Source organism: Lynx canadensis, chromosome B3, assembly GCF_007474595.2.
Source record: "Lynx canadensis isolate LIC74 chromosome B3, mLynCan4.pri.v2, whole genome shotgun sequence".
Taxonomy (NCBI): domain Eukaryota; kingdom Metazoa; phylum Chordata; class Mammalia; order Carnivora; family Felidae; genus Lynx; species Lynx canadensis.
Genome location: NC_044308.2, coordinates 119,315,308 through 119,336,850, shown reverse-complemented (window position 1 = coordinate 119,336,850; position 21,543 = coordinate 119,315,308).

Here is a 21,543-nt window from a genome sequence, read left to right as displayed (position 1 = left end):
TGTTTTAGAGTAGGCACTACCCTCACCCCCAACTCAAAGGAGAGACACCTGAGAAAATCCAACTCAGGCTCATGTGCCGTAGGTCATACAAATGGTGTGGCCACTACCAGGGCTGGAGCCCCAGATGCCTTAGGGTCTGTGATTCATCTCCATTTTAAACTACCACCCACCTTTTCCACACAAACATCATCCTAATTACTGGTACATTTTCAGCGTTGCCTTGCAAAGCAAAGTAATATTCCTTTTCCCACACTGCTTTTAAATTAAAAAGGAGACCATTGTCCGCTCTCAGATCTTTGCTCTCAGAGACTGATAAATTGCTTTAGGTTAGCCTTAGGTCTAAACACTGCGTTTGGGTCTATACATCTGTCAGCTCATCAAACTGCACACTCAAAGGGGGTGTGCTTGAGTGTAAATGATGGTTCAGTGAAGTTTTGAAAAGAAGTCTGTAAAGCACCAAAGGAGTGCCACCAGAATTTTACCAGACAATCATAAAAAAGCAAGCTTTTCAAAAATTAGTAATCAGGCACGCCTGGCTGGCTCTGTTGGGAGAGAATGTGACTCTTGATCTCGGGGTTGTGAGTTTGAGCCCCATGTTGGGCAGAGAGTCCTTTCAAAAAATAAATAAGTTTTTAAAAAGTTAAAAATTAGAATCCCCTTTGGGTAAAATTTCTTGGCTGTTGCTTTTTTTTTTTTTTTTTAAACGTGTATGCTGTGACAGATCTGGTCTAACCTCTCACCAAATTTCAATTTTTACCATACCATTTGACCCCGGAGTTGTGCTTTTAATCCGTTCGTCTTGTGTGTACTTTATGTTTACCTTTCAGGGGCGCCTGGGTGGCTCAGTCGGTTAAGTGTCCGACTCTCGATTTTGGCTCAAGTCATGATCTCGCGTATCTTGAGATGAAGACCCCAGTCAGGCTCGGCTGACAGCGCAGAGCCTGCTTGGGACATTCTTGCTGTCCACCAACCCCACCCCCCCCAACCCTCCCCCCCACCCCCTGCCCTGCCCGCTTGCTCTCTCTCTCTCTCTCAAAATAAATAAATCCTTAAAAAATAAAAAAAACCATTAGTTTTCATTCAACTCAGGAAATAATGTCATTATCAATCCTTGGTAACATACGCGAGAAAAAGCTGAGCCCTGAAAAATAAACTGTCTACACAGAAGAGCTTTTTCATTCTGGCAGACAACAAAGATGCTTGAGTTTTTTTTTCTTACAGGTCACGGGAAGAACGCGCTGTACAGCTGCCTAGACATGAGCACTCTGCTAGATGCTTCGCCAACAAAATCATGCAAACAGCCACCGCTTACTTACACTTACTATGTGCATCTAATTAGGTAATGCAACCAAAATCTCAGAAAAAATAAGGGGACAATTAATTTAAACTGCGTGGGTGATTCTTCCTGCCCTTCCTCTCAAGTCTCTTTTCCTGAGCAACACCACGTTCCGTCTGGTGATTACAAGCTTCTGTGGGCTTCACGAGGGGTGAGCGTTTTTAGAAGTCATTTTGTTTCTGTGTGGGTCTCACCTTCCCCCCACGTGAACTACGATTCCACCACACCTGTACCATTGCTAGGATGACTATTCTTAGTTCAACCTGGGGAAATGGAGGCTTGGGGGTTAAATAACTTTCCCAAGACCACACAGCTATTAAAGCTATAAAACTTAAGCAATCTGACTCCAGAGCGCCCCTCCTAACCACTGTAATTTCACCACCCAGGGGAATATATCACCCAAAATGCTTATGAGCCGAAGGATCCAGGAACCCATGGATTCTTGGAGCTCTGAGACAAATCTGGCCATTTTACAGATAAGGGAACTGAGGTCCAGAAAGGTGAAGACAACTGGCCTGCATTCAAGCAGCAGTATCCGGATCTCTCCCAACAAAATGTCCAGATATACCACACTTCCTTCTGCACAAACCCCACCCCTCCTCCTACCCACTCTTCCCCACCTCAGTCTCAGTCCCACCCAGCTCCACTCCGCCCCACCTCATTCGCCCAATCTCATCCGTTCCTCTTCCCCAAAGAGGTAAGAGGAGATATGAGCAGGGACTACCCCACTTCTGTTTTCCTCAAAAGCTTACTGAGAAAAAGCAGCTCCCTGGAGAGGCTCTGCACCCCACATCCATTCAGGAAGGTCTGGACTACCAGGAGCGGACAGTGCGGAAAGGCCAGAGGCCCTACGGGAAAGCCAATCATCCTTAAGTAGACAATTGGTTGATGGGGTTCAGGTGCAACAGTCTCTTCCACCATGGCTCTCTGGGAGTGCAACGCAAGGCAGAGCTGGCGAACGCCAGGTGCGTTCGTGGAATGAGGTGCGCAGAGAGTGAGAGCTAATCTATGGGCTTGGCTCAACTGGCCTCCCTGACCCCACAACTCTGGGAAGGGATCAGAGAAGGTATGAAACCGAGGAGGCTTACAGGGGCTCCCCTGGCTTGAAGTTGGAAGGAGATAAAACAGGGTATCCAGAAAGCATCCCGCCGGCATCTTAGTGCTTAGGAAGGGCTCTGGAGCCAAGGAATAAATGAAGAGACACTGTCAACTCTGCAAGAGACCTAAAGCCTCACCTTTACCAAAGGCAGCTTTCCTCCTCCCTCCATCTCCTTATTTCAAGCATACGGGGTCTCAGAGCCCAGGTCTGGCCTCTGTCCCTCCCATTTTAGGAGGAGTCGGCCAGGGTTCTAGGCAGGGTAAGGGAACGAAGGGCCAGGAATCTGCGAACACAATACTGGCTTAAGTCTCCTCTGGCCTCTAGAGCAATCTCCTTCCCTGCCAGCCTCATCCTAGGCTGTGTTTGCTCACCAAGGACCCCGTGTTCTCCCCATCCCCTCTTTTCTCCCCATTCCTCATAAAGTTGGCTCTGCAGTCTCTACAGTCAACCAGGCCCAACAAGGAGCAGACACTGCCACGCAGGCCTCAACACTCAGCAAGACCGGATAAGACCATGGTAAACCAGCTGGCATCTCACCTGGCCTGGCTCTGCGCCTCTCTGGCCTGCCCTCCCAGCTGGCCAGGATATGTCCCTGGCTGGAGGGAGCGCCAGCCATCTTGGCTCCTTCCCTGGTGGTCAGAAGGCCCAGCAGGGCACGGGCGGCCACGGGGGCTGGCTGGGGTCAAGCAAGTCCATCAGCTGTGACTTCCCAAGGAACCTCCCACAACCAAGGGTAACGGGAGTGCCTTCGGGCACCGGGGTGGGCCTGAAGCCACCAAGCCAACCGAGTCTGGGGAGTTCGGGAGTTCCCAAATTTAGTAGCTCCAGTGGACCACGTGTCTGGAGAGGTAGAGGGGGAGTGTGGCCCACCAGGGGAAGCAGTGCAGGCCAATAGTCGCCCCTCAGGATGCCAGGAGGCAATGGGTGGCTGGGGAGCAAGCTGGCTGGCCCCGGGCTTCTGAAACAAGGGATCCGACCCGGGAAGCTCTGAGCGCCTGGGGAGGGGCCGAGGACGGACGATAGTGTAGGGTGGGGAGGGGAGATAGGCCGGCGGGTGGGGGTGGGGATGGGGCTGGAGGTGGGGGTGGGGAGAAAGAACTTGAAACAATGCCTCACTTCCCCCCTCCCCACACACACACACACACACACACACACACACACACACAAACACACACGCACACAAACACACACGCACACAAACACTCACACAAGCTTGCAGCATCTTCCCAGAGTCACTCTTTGACCCTTGGGTCCTTTTTTTGGCCCAAGGCCAGCCCTCACTCCCCTGGGGCCTCCAAGCCGCGCAGGGCACCCACTCTTCCTCATTTTGAGGAAACTTCCTAGTTTACTGACCTCGAGGGTGGCCCAGAGCCCTGGGGGCGTCCACTTCTTTCTCCAGCTTCCAGCTTGGGACATTTAAGTCACCCTGCGGCAGCGTCGCCAGCCGAGCGCTACTCTCACTCCAGAACTGGCTTCGTATCTGTCGTGGACCATTGAGCATGGACCGTCTACAGCCAACTGGCCGGTGGAGAAGAGGCTTAAGCCACTCCCCCCAGGAAATCGCCCACCCTCAAGTGCTCTGGTCCCAAGATGAAAGAAGTGCAAATTCGGGGGTCACTTCCAATGGTAAAGTGATAGCAGCTATTGTCTCCTCCGCTCTACCCAGCTGGGCGCGTTAAAGCGCCCAGACCTAGTTCTGAAACAGACCCCAATCTGCCCAGGGAAAACTTGAAAGAAAGTTGAAAGATTTCCAAAGAGTTTGGGGCGGGGGAGGGGCTGGGGAGGTTTAGATAGAAAGACCTAAGGAAGAAAGTCTATGGCCAGGCTTGAGGATAGGGGTAGGGGAGCATAGCTGGAGCCCAGAAACTGGCCTTGGATGAGTGCGTAGACTTTGGGGCTTTCTGAACCTGCAAGATGTTTCTCTACCTGAGGCAGTCCCCCCATCCCTGGCGGTGCTGGATGGGGTGGTTGGAGAGCTCACTGCCCCCACCTTGGTGCAGGCCCCACTTTCTGCACGGGCTCCGTTCCCACCTTTCTCCGAGCATCCCCCAGGCGTGGGGCTCAACACCTCTCACTCCCAAAGCGTGCCTGGGCCAGAATCGCTTCTGTCAGGGGCCAGAGCGCTGATCCCCACGACACCTAGTTTCCCGAGCCCCACAGGAAGGCGGGGGCGTGCGGTACCTGGGCTTCCGTCCCTCCCGGCGGCTCATCTCGGCCCAGGGGCCTCAGATAATCCCAGAGGAACCAGTCCAATCCGCCCGTCTAGTCCCCGCTGGTGGGGGAGGTGAAGGCCGCCGGATTGCAGCCTTTGGTGGTAGCTCCCCCCAGGGGCTTTCCTGCCCGGCTTTAACCCTTTGGAGTGCCGGGGCTAGCCGCTCTCCGCCCGGACTTCATTCCACCCACCTCCTCTCTATCGCCTGACCCCTGGCTACCGGTGTAAAATGCCTCCCCAGGGTCGGTTATGCCCCAGCTCCACAATGATCATTTGCTCTTCTGCCAATCATGAGCCCTACACTTACCACCTAGATCAAAAATCCTTTATCGAACGCTCGTGCCCAGGAGCACGGGAGAAGGGGACCACCAGATGTGAGCTCAAGTCCAGTCCCTGGATCATAATCACATCAGCCCCACCCACCATGATGGCAGCCGCCCGAGGCAAGCTGCTTAGACGGGTCCTGGACTTGGATTTGAATGCCAGCCCTGCCCCTCACTAGAGTGTGGCCTTAGGCGAATTGTTCAACCCTTGGAGCCCTGACTTCAAGGTTACCGGGGCACAAGCTTTCCCGCAGAGTTGCGGCATAGACTCTACAAGATGATCGATTTAAAAGCCTTCAGAACCGTGCTTGGCACCGATCAAGCCTGTTCCAGTCCTCAGCCTCTCCAGTTAATTTGAATTTTAAAAGTTTCAGAGAATAGTGGTTATCTTGTAGAAGAAAGAGTTGAATACTTTTCCTTTCCAAATTATCCTTCTGTGTTGACATTTTATAAGGAGTCTACGTTACTTGCTATCATTTTAAAAAGCGATGAAGATCATTTTAAATTATTTAAAAGGCTAATGGAACCTTTAAAAAGTATTTTTTAAAAAGAAACCAAAGGTTTGTTGATGCTTCCACCACCAAAGTAAGAGTCTTTTTTGTAGACTAATTGGGAAAATTTAGAATAATTGGAAACTTTTTTAAAGTAGAAAGAAGAAAAAGTTACCTATAATTTCATTATTTAAAGACAGCGATTGTGAACATCTTGGTATATTTCTTTCTAAGCTGGATTTTTTTTTTCCTCTTAGACTTACACAAATTAAGCATTCTCTTTCCAAAAGATCCAAATGGTACAGAGTAAAAAATAGAGTAAATTGAGCAAGTCTTCTCTTTCAGTCCCTAACACATTCTCTTCACTATGCTTATCTGCCAGTTCTATTTCTGTGCATTTACAACACGTATAAATTTCTGGTCTTTCTCTGCATATTTTTGTTCTAACAACATTTTTTTAAAGTACTTTTGATTATATTATATGCATAAAAAATAATGTATTATTCAAAACGCATGTAAATTTTGGTTCAGAAATTTTCGAAAGGATTCAGGATTCAAATTTCAGCCCCTTCTACAGTTTCTCTCTCCAGAAGCAGCCAATGTTGTTTCTAGGGTTTCATTCCAGAAAACAAGCAAATCTCTGAGAGAGTGCTTTTTTTCTTTCTTTGAAGCACAAATGGTAGTACGCTAAACACTCCTATGCACCTTGCTTTTCTCACTTTATTTTTTTATCCAGTCACCGTCGTCCAACGAAATGTAATGAGAGCCACACGTACCTTTCCATTTTCTAGTAGCCACAATAAAAATATTTAGAAGACAAAAAAAAAAAAGACTTTAATTGAATGGACAGAGGGGTGATTGAATTGGACAGGTGAAATTAATATTTTGTAAGTAGGTTCCACGCCCAATGTGGGGCTTGAACTCACAACCCTGAGATCAAAAGTCAGCTGGGTGCCTCAATGGGTTAAATGCCCAACTCTTGGTTTTGGCTCAGGTCGTGATCTCATGGTTCTAAGATTGAGCACCGTGTCGGACTCCACACTGGATTCTCTCTCCCTCTCCCTCTCCTCTATGCAAGTGCGCTCTCTCTCTCTCTCTCTCTCAATCAAATAAATTAATTAATTAAATAAAATAAAGAGTAGGATGCTCTACCAACTGAGCAACCCAGGGACCCCAATTAATATAGTTTATTTAAACCAATATATCTGCAATATTATCATTTTGACAAGAAATCAATATAAAAATTATTGATGAGAGGAGCGCCTGGGTGGCTCAGTTGGTTAAGCATCCAACGTCAGCTCAGGTCACGATCTCATGGTTCATGAGTTCACTGCTGTCAGCACAGAGCCCACTTGGGATCCTTTGTTTCTCTCTCTCTCTCTGCTCCTCCCCCCCTCACGCACACACTGTCTCTCAAAAATAAACATTAAAAAAGAAGAAAAAAATTTACTGAGATATTTTACATTTTTTTTTTTTGTACCAAGTCTTCAAAATTCAATGTATATTTTCCACTTAAAGCAAATCTCATGTAGAACCAGCCACATTTCAAATGTTCTGCAGTCACAAGGGGCTGGTAGCAAACGTATTAGCACACATCTAGATGCAGCAGGAGCCCCATTTTCTGAATTAACATAAAGTACTATCCGGGCCTCTATTGATGAACATTAAGGTCATTTCCATCTTTTGCTCTTAAACCAAGTTACAACAGATGACCTTGCACATATGTAGGAATAGCTATACTTCCAAAGTGTGTTTCAGTAGTAATTTGTATGGATTTTGCAAATTTCCCTCCCTTGAAGTTGTACTGATTTATTTCCCCGAAAACAAAGTAGGAGAGTGCAGTCTCCCTCCCCCTAGTAATGTGTTACCATGTTTTTTTCTCTTTGCAAATCTAGTAGGTGAAAAATTAGTCCCTCAGGATGGTTTTAATTTACATTTTGTTAATTATGAGTAAGGGAGAGCATTTTTTCATATATCTTTGAACCGTTTATGTTTGATTTCCTGTGCATATTCTTTGCCCATTTTGCTATTGATTACACACCTTTTTCATGTTGTTTAATGAGAGTTTTGTATAAAGATAGCCCTTGGGGGTGCCTGGGTGGCTCAGTCAGTTAAGTGTCTGACTCTTGATATCAATTTACGTCATGATCTCACAGTCATAAGATTGAGCCCGACATCGGGCTCCACACTGAGTGTGGAGTATGCTTGGGACTCTCTCTTTCCCTCTCTCTCTGCCCCTCCCCTGCTTGCATGCACACCATCTCTCCCTCTCTCAAAATAAATTAATTAATTAAAAAAAAAAGATAGCCCTTGGTCTATAATAGGAATTAGAAATGATTTTTTTTTTTTTCTGATTTTGTGGTTTATAAGTGGACTTTGCTTATGGAAGTTTTTATCCTGAAGAAATCTTTTTATTTTTACATATATCGACCATATCTGCTTTTCTTTAATGGATTCCAGATTTGGTAAATTTTAATTTAGCTTTATTTACACTGTTAAGATTAAGTGTTACAAAATCAAGGTCTTGGCCATCAGGTGTCCAAACACCAAAATCCCAGATTCCCAGCAATAACTAAATCAAATCCTACAAGGAGACATCTTTAGTTAATATGTACCTTGCTTTGAACAAAATTCAGATTTAGGAAGCAGATGAGTTGGAGGTAATCCTTCACTTCTAAAGGGACATACAATAGAAAAGCTTCCTTTAAATCATGAGCTGAGCTAAGTAATAAACTGGGTTTAAATTTATAACTTTCCAGGGCTTGCATAAGTGGGGGGGTCACCTGTATTTGCAACACCTACAAAAAACAAGTTCTGAATTGAGTGACGCATCTACTGAGCACTGACTGGGTAGTGACAAGTCTGAGAGCCCGAGCTGTGGAGTGTGATGGCAGGGCCGAAATTCCCAGCTCTGCCCTTGTGTGCCGCTGAACAAGTTTTCTCATGTCTCCAGACCTAATTCCTCACCTAAAAAATGATGAGAATAATACTGGAGAGGTTGCTATGAGGATTAAATGAAAAGGGCTTATGAAATTCTCGGCACAGGCCTAATGATAAAGGCTCAGCAAATGACGCTTCTATTCGATTAAGCTGTGCAACTCATTCTCTATGGAGATTTTGAAGAACTCATCCCTCTGTCCATTAAATCAACTTATCCACTCAGTGCCTTATTAAATAACTTCTATATTAGTCCATCATTTCCTATTCAGTTATTCATTTACTCATACCACTCATACATTCGCTCATGCACTGGCAGATATATATGAGCTCCTACTATATGCCAGGTCCTGGGCTAGCCCTGAGGACACACTGATGTCTACAGACCTGATTCCAGATTCTAGAGTCTGAAGGTTAAGGCGCAAAAGTCTTCTCGTTCATTCCACACATAATACCACAAACACCTATTGTGTTTACTGTACCCAAAGGCCCTAAATCCAATGGCTGACAGTTACCCCATGACGTCGTAAGCTCCTGGTTTCCTTTCTTTATTCTTTGTTCCTTTTCTTCTCCCTCCATCACCTCCTCCCCACCACACTTTCCTGCTACCCTCTCTCTGCCTCTGCCCAGGCCTCTTCTACCTTTACCAGAGTCCCTTGGCGATTCCCAAAAAACAGATAACAATTCGGACTCTGGAGTCTGACCAGCCTGATTTGACTCTCGGCTCTTCTACTTCCCAGTTAAGGGAACTGAAACAAATCTGACCCCCAGTTTCCTCATCTGTAAAATGGGGATGATATCCCCTTTTTCAAATGATTAAATTAAATGGTGATGTCACTCTTTGGCTGTGAAGAAGATATTTAAAATACCAGGGAGATAGGGGCACCTGGGTGGCTCAGTCAGTTAAAGAGCCCAACTTCAGCTCAGGTCATGATCTCATGGTTCGTGGGTTCATGGGTTCTTGGGTTCAAGGCCTGTATCTGGCTCTGCACCGCCCTCTGTGTGTGTGCCTCTCTCTCTGACTCTCCTCCTTGTGCTCAAAATAAACACTAAAAAATAATAATAAACATCAAAAATAAACATTAAAAAATAATAATAAAATACCAGGGAGATATGATTATCAATTCAAATCACACTGGGTAGAGCATCTACCCTATGTAGCCATTATTCTCAGTGCTGTGGAAGACACACGAAGAGCTGTGTCGTCTCTTCCAATCAGAAGCCATAGCCCAGGGGGAATGAGGGAGTGCTCCAGAAGGGCTACCATTACTAGCTGTTGCCAAGGGAAGGAACAAGCTATTTCTTGAGCCCCTCACTCCTGGACACTGGCCTTTCTCAGAGACCCGTGCTGAGCGGGCTGTCAGGCTGTTGCTGGCTTCTCTGGTTTCATTTGCAACTCCGATCTGGAATTATCTATAGCTTTAAAGACATTTAATTCGGTGGTAAGTTTGAATATAGACTGTGTCTTAGCATATACTAAGGATTAATGTTAATTTGTTAGAAGTGACAATAGTAAAATATGTCCTACGTTTTCAGATATATGTGTAAGAACTTAGGCATGAAATGATAGGACCTTGGGTATTGGCTTTTTTTTTTTTAAGTTTATTTATTTTGAGAGAGACAGAGACAGTGTGAGTGGGGGAGGGGCAGAGAGAATCCCAAGCAGGCTCTGCACTGTGAGGACAGAGCCCAACGCAGGGTTCCATCTCACGGAAATCGTGAGCTCGTGACCTGCGCAGAAACCAAGGGTCAGACGCTTAACCAACCGAGGCACCCAGGCACCCCGGTATTCACTTTTTAAAAACCAGAGGAGAAGAAAAGAGTAAGCTATACATATCAAAGTGTTGATAATTATTATTCTAATCAGGGACTCATTTTGCCATTCATTCAGGGCGATTCATTATGTTATTCTCCACATTTTGGTGTATTTCATAAGTTTAATAATAGAAAGGTCAAATATTTATTTTTTGAGGAGTGGGAGCATGACTTTATGGAAGCAAGGGAGAAGGAAACTTGCCCACAGGCAGCATTCCCACCTAGGTGGAGGTGCGCAGGTGCCTGGTGGGCAAAGTCATTGGACACAGGGATTGGCACTTTTTCCTGAAGGCCTTTGCTAGGCGCCCTTTGAGCTACAGGCTTCATTCACACAGCAGTTGTCCTTAGGGAATTTACCTGGCTCGGGATGAAGGCTTGTGGATAACTAGCTCCTCCCCTGGCCCCTAGGGAACAATCACAGGTACACAACCAGAACAGCCAGACCTCAAACAAGGTTGCCAGGGCTCATAGCCCTCTCCCCATAAGGTCCTTGCATTTCTTCTGTCACCTCTGTTTCAACCATAAAGAGGAGGCACCACCGGAGGAGGCCACACCCAAGTTCACCCAATCATTCTCGTCTTAACCTCAGGCCCGGTACCCTTGATCTTGGTTAACTAATTCCCAATTTCCTCTCCTCACACCACCACACTCAGGTAACCACCTTAGCTACCTTCCAGAGTTTCTTTTTATAAGTATAAGCAAATACAAATATACATCCTCCGAGTATGTTTTAAATAGGCTTAAAACTAACAACAAAGCAAACTGAAAACAGGGAAAATTGCCAAGTGTTCCAGGTTAAGAGCGAAGTCTGGGAGTTGTTGGCCTGTAGATAAGATCTAAAGCCAAGGGGGTAGAAGTGATAACAGATATTGGAGGAAGACAGGGGGAACAAGAGGAAAGAAAAAAAAAAAAGGGGACCAACCCCTAGAGTCTGAGCCGAAGGAAAAAAAAAAAACAAAGGAACGAAAAATCAGAGGAGAATATTCGAAGAAGAATGGAGTAAGTCATCAATTGTGTTACTTGCTTCTAATGTGTAAGTAGATCTGCACAAACCCGCCTGGAAAGATGGCCAACTTAAGAGGGAGTTCGAGTAAAATGTATTTTCCGATCCAGTTTTTGCGAAAATGCATCTAATCAATATGTATCTACACATGTTCAGTGAGAAGAAAGAAGTCTGCAAAACATTAAAGAGAGCAAACGACCAGGGGAAAATCCTGGTGAGCGTTATTTGTAGGAAGAGGTGGCTTTTTTACTTTGCACACTTCAATTTGGTTAGTACGATTTTTTACCATAAGAACACATTCTTTTTGTAAATAAAACAGATTTGGAAAAGAGAGGAGACTACTGGTTACAGCCATCTATATTCAGAATATTTTTAAAAATATTTTATTTATCTTAAGTAAGCTCTACGTCCACTGTGGGGCTCTGAAGTCAAGACCTAAGGTCAAGCGTCTCATGCTCTACAGACTCCGCCAGATACCCAGTATTCCAAATTTATGAGCTGTAGAGATTAAGATTAAAAGCCCTGGCTTCAGAACCTAATAAACAAGAGTTTAAACCCAGCTCTACCCCACAAACAAATTAACCTCTCTAAAGATCAGTTTCCTCATCTATAAAACGGTAATTATAATGATAATTGCCTCATAGATTGTGATAAAGATTAAATGAGGAAATGTAGATAAAGCACTTAGTACAGTGACTCACACAGAAAAGGCTCAGTTAATAGTAGCTAGCTTTTAGGAGTTCTTGGCTGGCTTAGTCGGTAGGGGGTGTGTGTGACTCTTGATCTCGGGGTTGTGGGTTCAAGACCCACTTTGAGTGTAGAGATTGCTTAAAAATAGAATCTTAAAAAGGTTTATTAAAAAATATTAATTGGCATTTAAAATAGTTACTACCAGATCTCGGGGTTCCTGGGTGGCTCAGTCAGTTAAGCATCTGACTTTGGCTCAGGTCCTGATCTCTCAGTTCATGGGTTCAAGCCCCACATCAAGCTCTGTGCTGACAGCTCAGAGCCTGGAGCCTGCTTTATATTATATGTCTCCCTCTCTCTCTGACCCTCCCCTGCTTGCACTCTGTCTCTCTCTCTCTCTCAAAAATAAATAAACATAAAAAAAATTTTTAATAGTTATTACTAGATCAAACCAGCCAATCAGAGAGGTACAAACTTGGACCACATTATTTTGGTCCCTCTAGAATTGCTGTCACTGCAATGCTTGTTCTGTGTCATGCTTTGGACCTTCACAGGTCATGCCAGGGAACTCAGGAGGGACCCTGTGTCCACTGGAGGGAATGTGCAAGACGATCCTCAGAATTTCCTTGTCTATCTACATTTTCTCTCATTCTTTTTACTTTTTATTTTTGTGTTTTATAATGCACATAATATTGCATTAGTTCATCGGTGCATATGTATAGGTTATAAGCAAATACACCTATGCTGGGGAGTTTAACAATTTTTAGCCATGGGATGTTACCCTATAAAGTTTAGAAAGCAATGTCTTCTTTAGGAGTTCTCTCAGACTCAAGGTCACAAAAAGCTTCTTTTCTCCCAAGCAATTGGTTTATTATCTCTAATGAATAAGATCACTCCTATCATTGAATGCCTTGCTTTTGGCTTCGGCTGCTAGGCACCTCAAAGCCAAGTTCATAACCCAGCCCTGTGTACTGAATGCCTGTGGTTGGCATCCTGAGATTTGTAGTTACGAGTACAGATTCTGGAACCACACTCCCTGTGTGCAAATCCTACTAGTGTGAACTTAGGCAAGTTGCTTAATCTCTCTGTGCCTCTATTTCCTTAAAATGTGAAATGATAATTATAGTAGTAATTACCTCATAGGATTATTACAAAGGTTATTACAAAGAAATGATGCATATAAAGCAATTAGCACAGGGCACCTGGCTGGGTCAGTCAGTAGAGCATGCAACTGTTAATCTCAGGGTCATGAGTTTGAGCCCCATGTTGGGGGAAGAGTTTACTTAAAAATTTGTTTTCTAATATTAAAACAATAATACAGCAATCAGAACAGTACTCAGCATATACTAAGCACTCAAATATTATTCATATTGTTATTCTTGGCTCTCATTCTGTGATTTCCTACTCTTGCTTTTCTTCAGCCCCATTTCTGCTACTCTTTATGTATTTTAGTAAGATATTTCCAACCTTCTTTTGGAAAGAGCATAAGCAAGCACCTATATAAATACATTTTTAATACGCCAGTCATTGTGTCCAGTGCTTGAAGAATACAAAGATAAACAAAGATCGTTTCTGTCTTCAAGGAAATGCTTGGTCTAGTCGGGGAGACATATCCACAAATAGTTATAACCAAGTACAGAATGTGGTAAGACACGCAGTTAAGGTGCCCATGAGGACACAGAGCAGCCGAGATATGTGAAGGGTTCCTTGGGAGGGTGGCATGGGAGCCACGCTGCCCAGGAGACAAGGATGATGGAACAGGGATTCCAGGTGAAGGGAACAACGGACGATCCAAGACGGACTCTCCAGAACTGATGTGCTATCCATGCTGGGCATGGTGGGAGTGCTCAATAAAGCCTTGTTTTTTGACTATTCGATTCAAGTGGTGGGAAAAGGGGTAGGAAGAGACAACAGGACAATGCCCAAGGGCACCTTCCTTTTTCAAGACCGTGAAAAAAATAAGATTGGAACCAAATCCTCTGAGGTGGGAAGACCAACTTGGCTGCCAAGAAACAGGTGTGGACACCAAAGTAAGCAATTGCTTTGAGGGAGGAGGAAATGGAAGGCTTGGGGGTAAGAAATAGGAGGGGTCCTCTGCCCAGATCCATCTGCCATGCAGAACGAATGCCCAAAGCTCCTAACATTTCCCCTTGGACTCAGAGATAGAAGTCTCCTTTTTTTTTCATGGTGCCTTCAACTTTAGGTCTTCCAGAACCACATTTTGGCCCAATCTCTTAAAGTGTTCTATCACTTCTAAGCAGGGTGACCCCAGATGATTTTGGTCACACACTCCCTTTCTCTGGAGGTATATGGAGAGTGCATCTGAAAATGAGGGGTCCAATCACAGTTATTTTTCAGCCCCAAATGTCCCTAAGAAGTGACAACATGAGGGCGTTTGACTGGCTCAGTCAGTACAGCATTTGACTCTTGATCTTGGGATCATGAGTTTGAGCCCCACGTTGGGGGTAGAGATTATTTACAAAAATTTTTTTAATGTTTTTATTTATTTTTGAGACAGAGAAAGACAGAGCATGAGCAGGGGAGGGGCGGAGAGAGAGGGAGACACAGAATCTGAAGCAGGCTCCAGGCTCCGAACTGTCAGCACAGAGCCCGACGTGGGGCTCGAACTCACAAACTGTGAGATCGTGACCTGAGCCGAAGTCGGACGCTTAACTGACTGAGCCACCCAGGCACCCCTAGAAATTACTTTTAAAATAATAATGATAAATAAATAAAATCTTTAAAAGAAGTGACAGAGTGTGGTAAGCAAAGTATAAAATTTGGAGTTGGGCAAAGCTGGTTTAATTCTAGCTTCTGACAAGGTGCTAACCCAGCTAAGCCATAAATTCTGCACCTGTAAAATGGAGATCTCAAGGGGCACCTGGCTGGCTCAGTTGGTGGAGTGGCCGACTCTTGATCTCCAGATCTTGAGTTCGAGCCACCCGTCAGGTGGAGAGGTTACTTAAAGAAAGAAATGGAGATGTCAATGTTTGCCTCAAGGGCTTGTCTAGGAGGATTATGCAATACAGTATACAAGTGCCTGGTACTCAGAGATCTCTGAGCTCCCTCCATTCCTGAAAAGGAATAAGCTACTGCCTACTGAGCACCTCTACTGTGTCAGGTACTGTCATCTGTGTTCCCAGTTTGCCAATGAGCTGGTGGCGCAGGTCTTTCAGAATGCAGTGAACTCTTTCCTTTATTTCTGCCTTGAAGACTTGATGTCTTAAAATCAAGTGATCAACTTCTAGAATACCTCAGGTGTCATCAGTAAGTTTGGTACTACTCAGGGCTATGCTTACATAAGTCTAGAGATAATTCGAGGTGACCCCAGGCCCTTTCTTTTCCCAGAAGGAGAAGAGCAGGTAATATCTGTTTCCATTTCATGTAAAGATGGGGTGCCTGGGTGGCTCAGTCAGTTGAGCGTCTGACTCTTGATATCGGCTCAGGTCATGATTTGATGATTCGTGAGTTCAAGCCCCACACCGGGCTCTGCGCTGACAGTGCAGAACCTGCCTGGGATTCTCTCTCACCCTCTCTCTCTCTGCTCCTCCCCCATGCACACGCACCCTCTCAGAAATAAATTTTTAAAAATTAAATTAAAAAAATTTTTCATGAGAAGGGTTTACAACTTCTTTTTCCTTTCTTCTGTTTCTTTAAGTTGCTATTTCCCAAGTTGGCCGCTCAGAGGAATCACCTGAAAAGGTTAAAAAAGAGGTGCCTCCTTCCCGCCCCAAGAAATTGTGATGTAATTGTCTGGCGTGCAACCTGCGCCTCTGGATTTTTTTAAATTCCCAGGTGTTCTAAAGATTTTTTTTTAAGTTTTTATTTATATATTTATTCTTTTAATGCCCCTCACCCCTTTAGCCCTTCCCCCCACCCAACACCCTACCAGCAACCCTCAGTTTGTTCTCTGTATTTAAGAGTTTCCCTCTCTGTTTTTGTATTATTTTTGCTTCCCTTCCCTTATGTTTATGTGTTTTGTATCTTAAATTCTACATATGAGTGAAATCATATGATATTTGTCTTTCTCTGACTTCTTTCTCTTCTTTTTCTTAATGTTTTATTTATTTTTGAGAGGGAGAGTGCGAGCGGGGGGAGGGACAGAGAGAGACGGGAACAGAAGACCTGAAGCCGCTTCTGCGCTGACAGCAGCAAACCTGATGTGAGACTCGAACTCACAAACTTTAAGATCATGACCTGAACCAATGTCAGACGTTCAACCAGTTGAGCCACCCAGGCACCTCTCTGACTGACTTATTTCACTTAGCGTAATACAGTCTAGTTCCATCCACAGTGTTGCAAATGGTATTTACTTATTGAAGTAAACTCTACCCCCAACGTGGGGCTGAAATTCACAACCCTGAGATCAAGAGCTCTACCAATTGAGCCAGCCAGGCACCCCGATCACTTTACACTTTTAACAGCTGCAGAATATTTTATTGCCGGGATTACAATAATGTGTTTAAGCAATCCCTCGCAACTGAAATTTAAGTTGTTTCCAGTTTTTCTCTATTATAAACAACGTGCAAGAGACATATTTGCACACACTGTGCAAACATTTCTATAAGATTCATGAAGTGGAATTGCTTAGTCAAAGAACATAATATGTGGATAGGTATTGATACGCTTATGTATTTATTTCTGTGTTTCAGTAAATGAACGAAGGAAACACTTTGTATTGTCTTTTATTTTTAGAAAAAAAATTTTTAAATGTTTTTAGAGAGACAGAGACAGAGCATGAGCAGGAGAGGGGCAGAGAGAGAGGGAGACACAGAATGTGAAGCAGGCTCCAGGCTCTGAGCTGTGAGCACAATGCCTGACATGGGGCTCGAGCCCATGAACTGAGAGGTCATGAACTGAGCTGAAGTCAGATGCTCAACTGACTGAGCCACCCACGCACCCCTAGATTTTTTTTAATGTTTATTTATTTTTGAGAGAGAGAGAGAGAGCATGTGCCTGTGGGGGAGGGAAAGAAACAGAGGGAGAGGATCCCAAGCGTAGAGTCCAATGCAGGCCTTGAACTCACAAACCATGAGATCACGACCTGAGCAGAAAGCCAACTTTTAACCGACTGAGCTGCCCAGGCACCCCACTTTGTGTTGTCTTTTGCTCAGTACATACATGGAATTACTGTGATTGAAGTGGCCTCTGAGGATGGGATCTTTGGCCCTTTGAGGTTGAGGGCTGGCAGGGCTGCTGACCATGACCACATCCGTAGTTATATTGCAGCTTTTCTCTCCAAGGCAAGAGGTGGCCAGGGTGCAGAGTTTTCCTTCCTCTCCCTGCAGGGTGCCTTTTGGTGTGTTGGCCCATAGCCTAGGAAGTTGGAGGCACTTTGGGAGGCTATCAGGAGAAGTGGCCCATGTCACTGTGAATCAGCCACACTCATTTTGACTGAAGCTAGGTCCTGTCCACAGGGGCAGGGCCTGCAAGAAATGGAGGAGGGTCAGGGAGCAGCAAATCCCAGCCATGCTCGAATGTGGACAGGGCTTCTCACAGAGGGGGGCAAAAGAACTGTCCCTTTTCCTAGCCTGTCCTGCCAAACTGGTATTTGAATCAAAATGTGGGCTCTTCCGGAGGCCATCTAGGAGGGCAAGGGGAACTCAGGTGGGGCCAGCCCAAGACCCTGGAAGGGTCAGGATGATGGCCTGTCTGATTTTGGAGCCAGTTGGTAAACACGTAAACAGCAGAGACTGAGGAATTGTGCAAGATAATTTGAGGAAGGGGTTACCCAACGGTCCTCAGATTCACACTCAAGGTAGGGGGTGGTGGGCTGGGTGGGGGGAGGGGGGGGAGACCAGGGCTCACACCCTGAAGTGTTGTTAACAGCTGATTGCCAGCTGACTGTGTGGAGGCCTGGGGCCAGCCTCTCCTCTCTGGGCCTCTTTCCTTGTCTGAAAAATGGGGTCCATACCCATTTCACCTTGGGTTGCTGTGAGAATTAAGCGAGGGAACAGATGTAAAGGCATTTAGCACTGTCCCCAGCACACAGGAGTAGCTGGGCTGGGAAGCCATGCAAAAAGACAGGGACCAATATCCTACAGGGCAGCCCCCATGGGGGGCCTGGAATCAGGACCACAAGGACCAGGTAAGCCACTTCCGAGTGCTGTCGCTGGGTGGGACGTCTTGTCCTGGACAAAAGGCTTGAGCCTTCAGCCCAGGATTCTAGCATGGGGACCTGAGCACAGAACCCCTGTCAGTATTTCTGCTGCCCTGGCTATGCTCCACGGGCAACTACCTTCCACCTCCAGGGAACTATGAGGAGAGTCTCAGGGTCTAGTGGCCCCGTGGCCCAGGCTGTGGCCAGGAGGGAGAGAGGGAGTGGTAGCGGTGGTGGGGAAGCTGTAAAAAAATGTAAATAGTGCAGTGTGGAGCATGGCTCCAGCTGTCTGGCACTCACCGGAGCTGGCAAGAGCCCGAGGAAGGAGCCCCAGACCCCGGGCGCCTTTTGTCCCTGGGTCTTGGCTATGTAAAAGGTGGGGGAAGGGACAAGAATTCTTGGAACTTGTCCATTCATTGGAGCCCCCCTGCTGCCAGCAGGTGCGAGAATGGGGGAGGGAGATGCGGACTCTGGCCTGGAAGGTTTAGAAATAAGAATTGCAACTCAGCATGCAGTGAACTGACAAACAGATTCCTCAGGTTCCAGCCTCCTAGGCTGTGAACCTTCAGGCCAGCCAGACTCCATCCTGCTTTGAATGCGGCCATGAACCGGTTCCCCGCGCTCCAACCGGCTTTCCCAACTCCCCTCTTGCCAGTTCCCAAATCCCAGCTTTGTGTACTCTACCAAAGAACGCTGCTTCGCCGCTGGGCCTACTCCCAGGGTTGTTTGATTTTCTGAGGTTTTGGTTTGTTTTCATTTTGCAGCTCCTCTGTGGTTGCCAGGGCCTTCTCCAAAGCATCACATTCAAGCATTAGACATTACTTGGACTGAGGTCTTAGAAAAAGCAGTGTGGGGAGAGGAAGGACTTGTAACCACGCAAACCTGAATCCCAACCCTGCTCTGCCCTTCCCAGTTGAGCGCAAGTTGCTAACCTAAAGCCGTGGTTTTCTGTAGGTACATGGGAATTTCTTTTGTTCCTACTTCTCAAGGTTTTTGTGCAAGTTAAATGCTGAGTTTAAGGTTTAGAAAGCTCTTAGCACAATACGTGGCACAGAATACTTGCTCAATGACTATGAAATTATTCCCCTTAATAATCATAGGAACATAAGGCAGAACCTCCCTACAGTCTTGTTTCAATTTGTATTTGTATTTCCCTCTTGCCAGAGAGAGTAATCTTTTTTTTCTTTTTTTCTCGTGTTTACTGGCCCTTTGTGTTTCTTATGTGAATCGTCTGTTTCCATCATCGGTTCTTTTAGGGGTTTATTTTTCATTTATTTTATTTTTTGTCTTTGGTTTAATGATGGGTAGGACATCTTGGTACATTCTGAAATTCTTTGTTAATATAATTTGCAGAATTTTTTCTTTTGGTCTGTCACTTGCTTTTCGGCTTTTTGACGTCTTCCAACATACAAAGCCTGTTTTTCTTTCTACACAGTGTATGCCCAAATCTGCCCATAAGAGCTGGTCCTCTATAGACTGATTTACTTGGCAGTTTGCGGGCCTCAGTGACTCTCCCCTTGACCAGCGCACTGCCCAGGGCTCTCTTAGACCTTCCATTGTTCTCTAAATGAACGTGAAAACCTGCTATAGTGCTGTTTGACCTATCCTGCAGTATTCTAGTTCTGTCCCCAAATGCACACACTCCCACCTACTGGTTTCTGGAAGGATCACAGCCTTCTTTTACTGGTTGGCTGATTTGGGGAAACTCCAAGATCTGACTGAGAAATTAGCAGCTGAATGAGAATTTGGATGTCCTCCATTAACCCTCTCTTTGGGGCCCAGGACTGACTAGATCTCTCTATGCCTCACCAGCCCAGCCAGCTGCCCAGACTCACATTGACTGACCATTTACCTGATGCATTTCTGAGAAGCTGTGTGTAAATCTAATTTGATGGATTATATTTTAATGGTCTAGGAGAGAAGGAAATTAAAATAAATGTTATAAATTCTACTAGCTCATTTATTGGGCACTTATCATGTGCCATCTGCTGATGAAGCACTCTACCTAAAGACCTTATTTAATCCTCACGACAATAAAGAAATTCAAATTTCTCCATTTTATAGATAAGGAGCCTGAAGCTCAAAGGGATGGTTATGCAGCTCGGCCAAGGTCACCTAGCTGGGAGGTTGCCAGATAGGGCAAATAAACGTGGCCCAAATTTGAATTTCATATAAATAACAAGTAATTTTTTTTTTTACTATAGCATATCTCAAGTACGCATGCAATATTTTCTCCGGCAACTGTGGGAAATGTGAACCGGAGTCTAAGTCTTCTGATTCCCTGGCCTTCCAGGGGTGAGACCATGGAATTCTTTTGCGGGAAATTCTTTGAAAAGGGAAGAACACGCATGTACTCACTTTTGGGCTCCACCTCAGACACGCTGAATAAAACTTCTGGTGGTGACATGTCCTAACAAGCACCCTGACTTCAAAGCCCTACTCCTTGGGGAGCCCTCTGCACTCTGGATTTTGAGAGCACTTTTGTGTGTATCCAGCTCCTGCTCACTGCAGAGACTGATAGGTAGACAGACACATTATGGGGCGTGCTGGGTGCTCGATGCTGGGTTGGGCAGCAGCATAGTAGAGACCATGATAGAAGGGGTAGGCGTGGGAGCAGTCAGAAATTTCATGACATTTAAAAAAAAAAAGGGGGGGGGGGCGCCTGGGTGGCTCAGTCGGTTAAGCATCCGACTTCAGCTCAGGTCACGATCTCCCGGTTCGTGAGTTCGAGCCCCGCGTTGGGCTCTGGACTGATGGCTCAGAGCCTGGAGCCTGCTTCCGATTCTGTGTCTCCCTCTCTCTCTGCCCCTCCCCCGTTCATGCTCTGTCTCTCTCTGTCCCAAAAATAAATAAACGTTAAAAAAAAAATTAAAAAAAAAAAAAAAAAAAGAAATTTCAGGAGATACGCTTCAGCCAAGTCTCCAAGAGTCCATAGTTTTGTTTTTCTCCGAAGGGTCATAACGTAAGATAATGGATATAACTTTTAGCCAGTAGTTATGTTTTGCAATAAGAGATAAATTCAGATGAAGAAGAAAGTGAACACATGGGCTCCAGAGCCAGACATCTTGGTCACATCCACCTTCCACCACTTACTGGATATATGATCATGGCCATGGGGCCAGTCAACCTTCTCCATGCTTCCATTTGTCTTCCGTGAAATGGACATGACAATATTATCTACCTCATTGGTTTGGCATACAATTAACTAATCCTTATAAAATGCCTACCACAGCTCCTGAAAGGTACTAGGCATGCATGGAGGTTCACATTGACGATTTCCCTTCTCTGGTAGATTTTTGCTTCAGCCTGCAGATGGGTTGTACTATCTCCATCCTTGACCTCGTGTCCTCCTCTAACTACTGGGTCATTTTCTGTTCCTTTCCTGTGGCACAACTCAGAGAGAATTGCATATTCCTAATTGCCTATTTCCGCTTCCTCACCTCCTTCTCTCTCCTGAACCCACTCCATGGAATCTGCTCCAGGTTGCTGATAAGCTTCACGGTGCAACGCCAGCAGGCAATTCTGTTTCTGTCTTTGTAA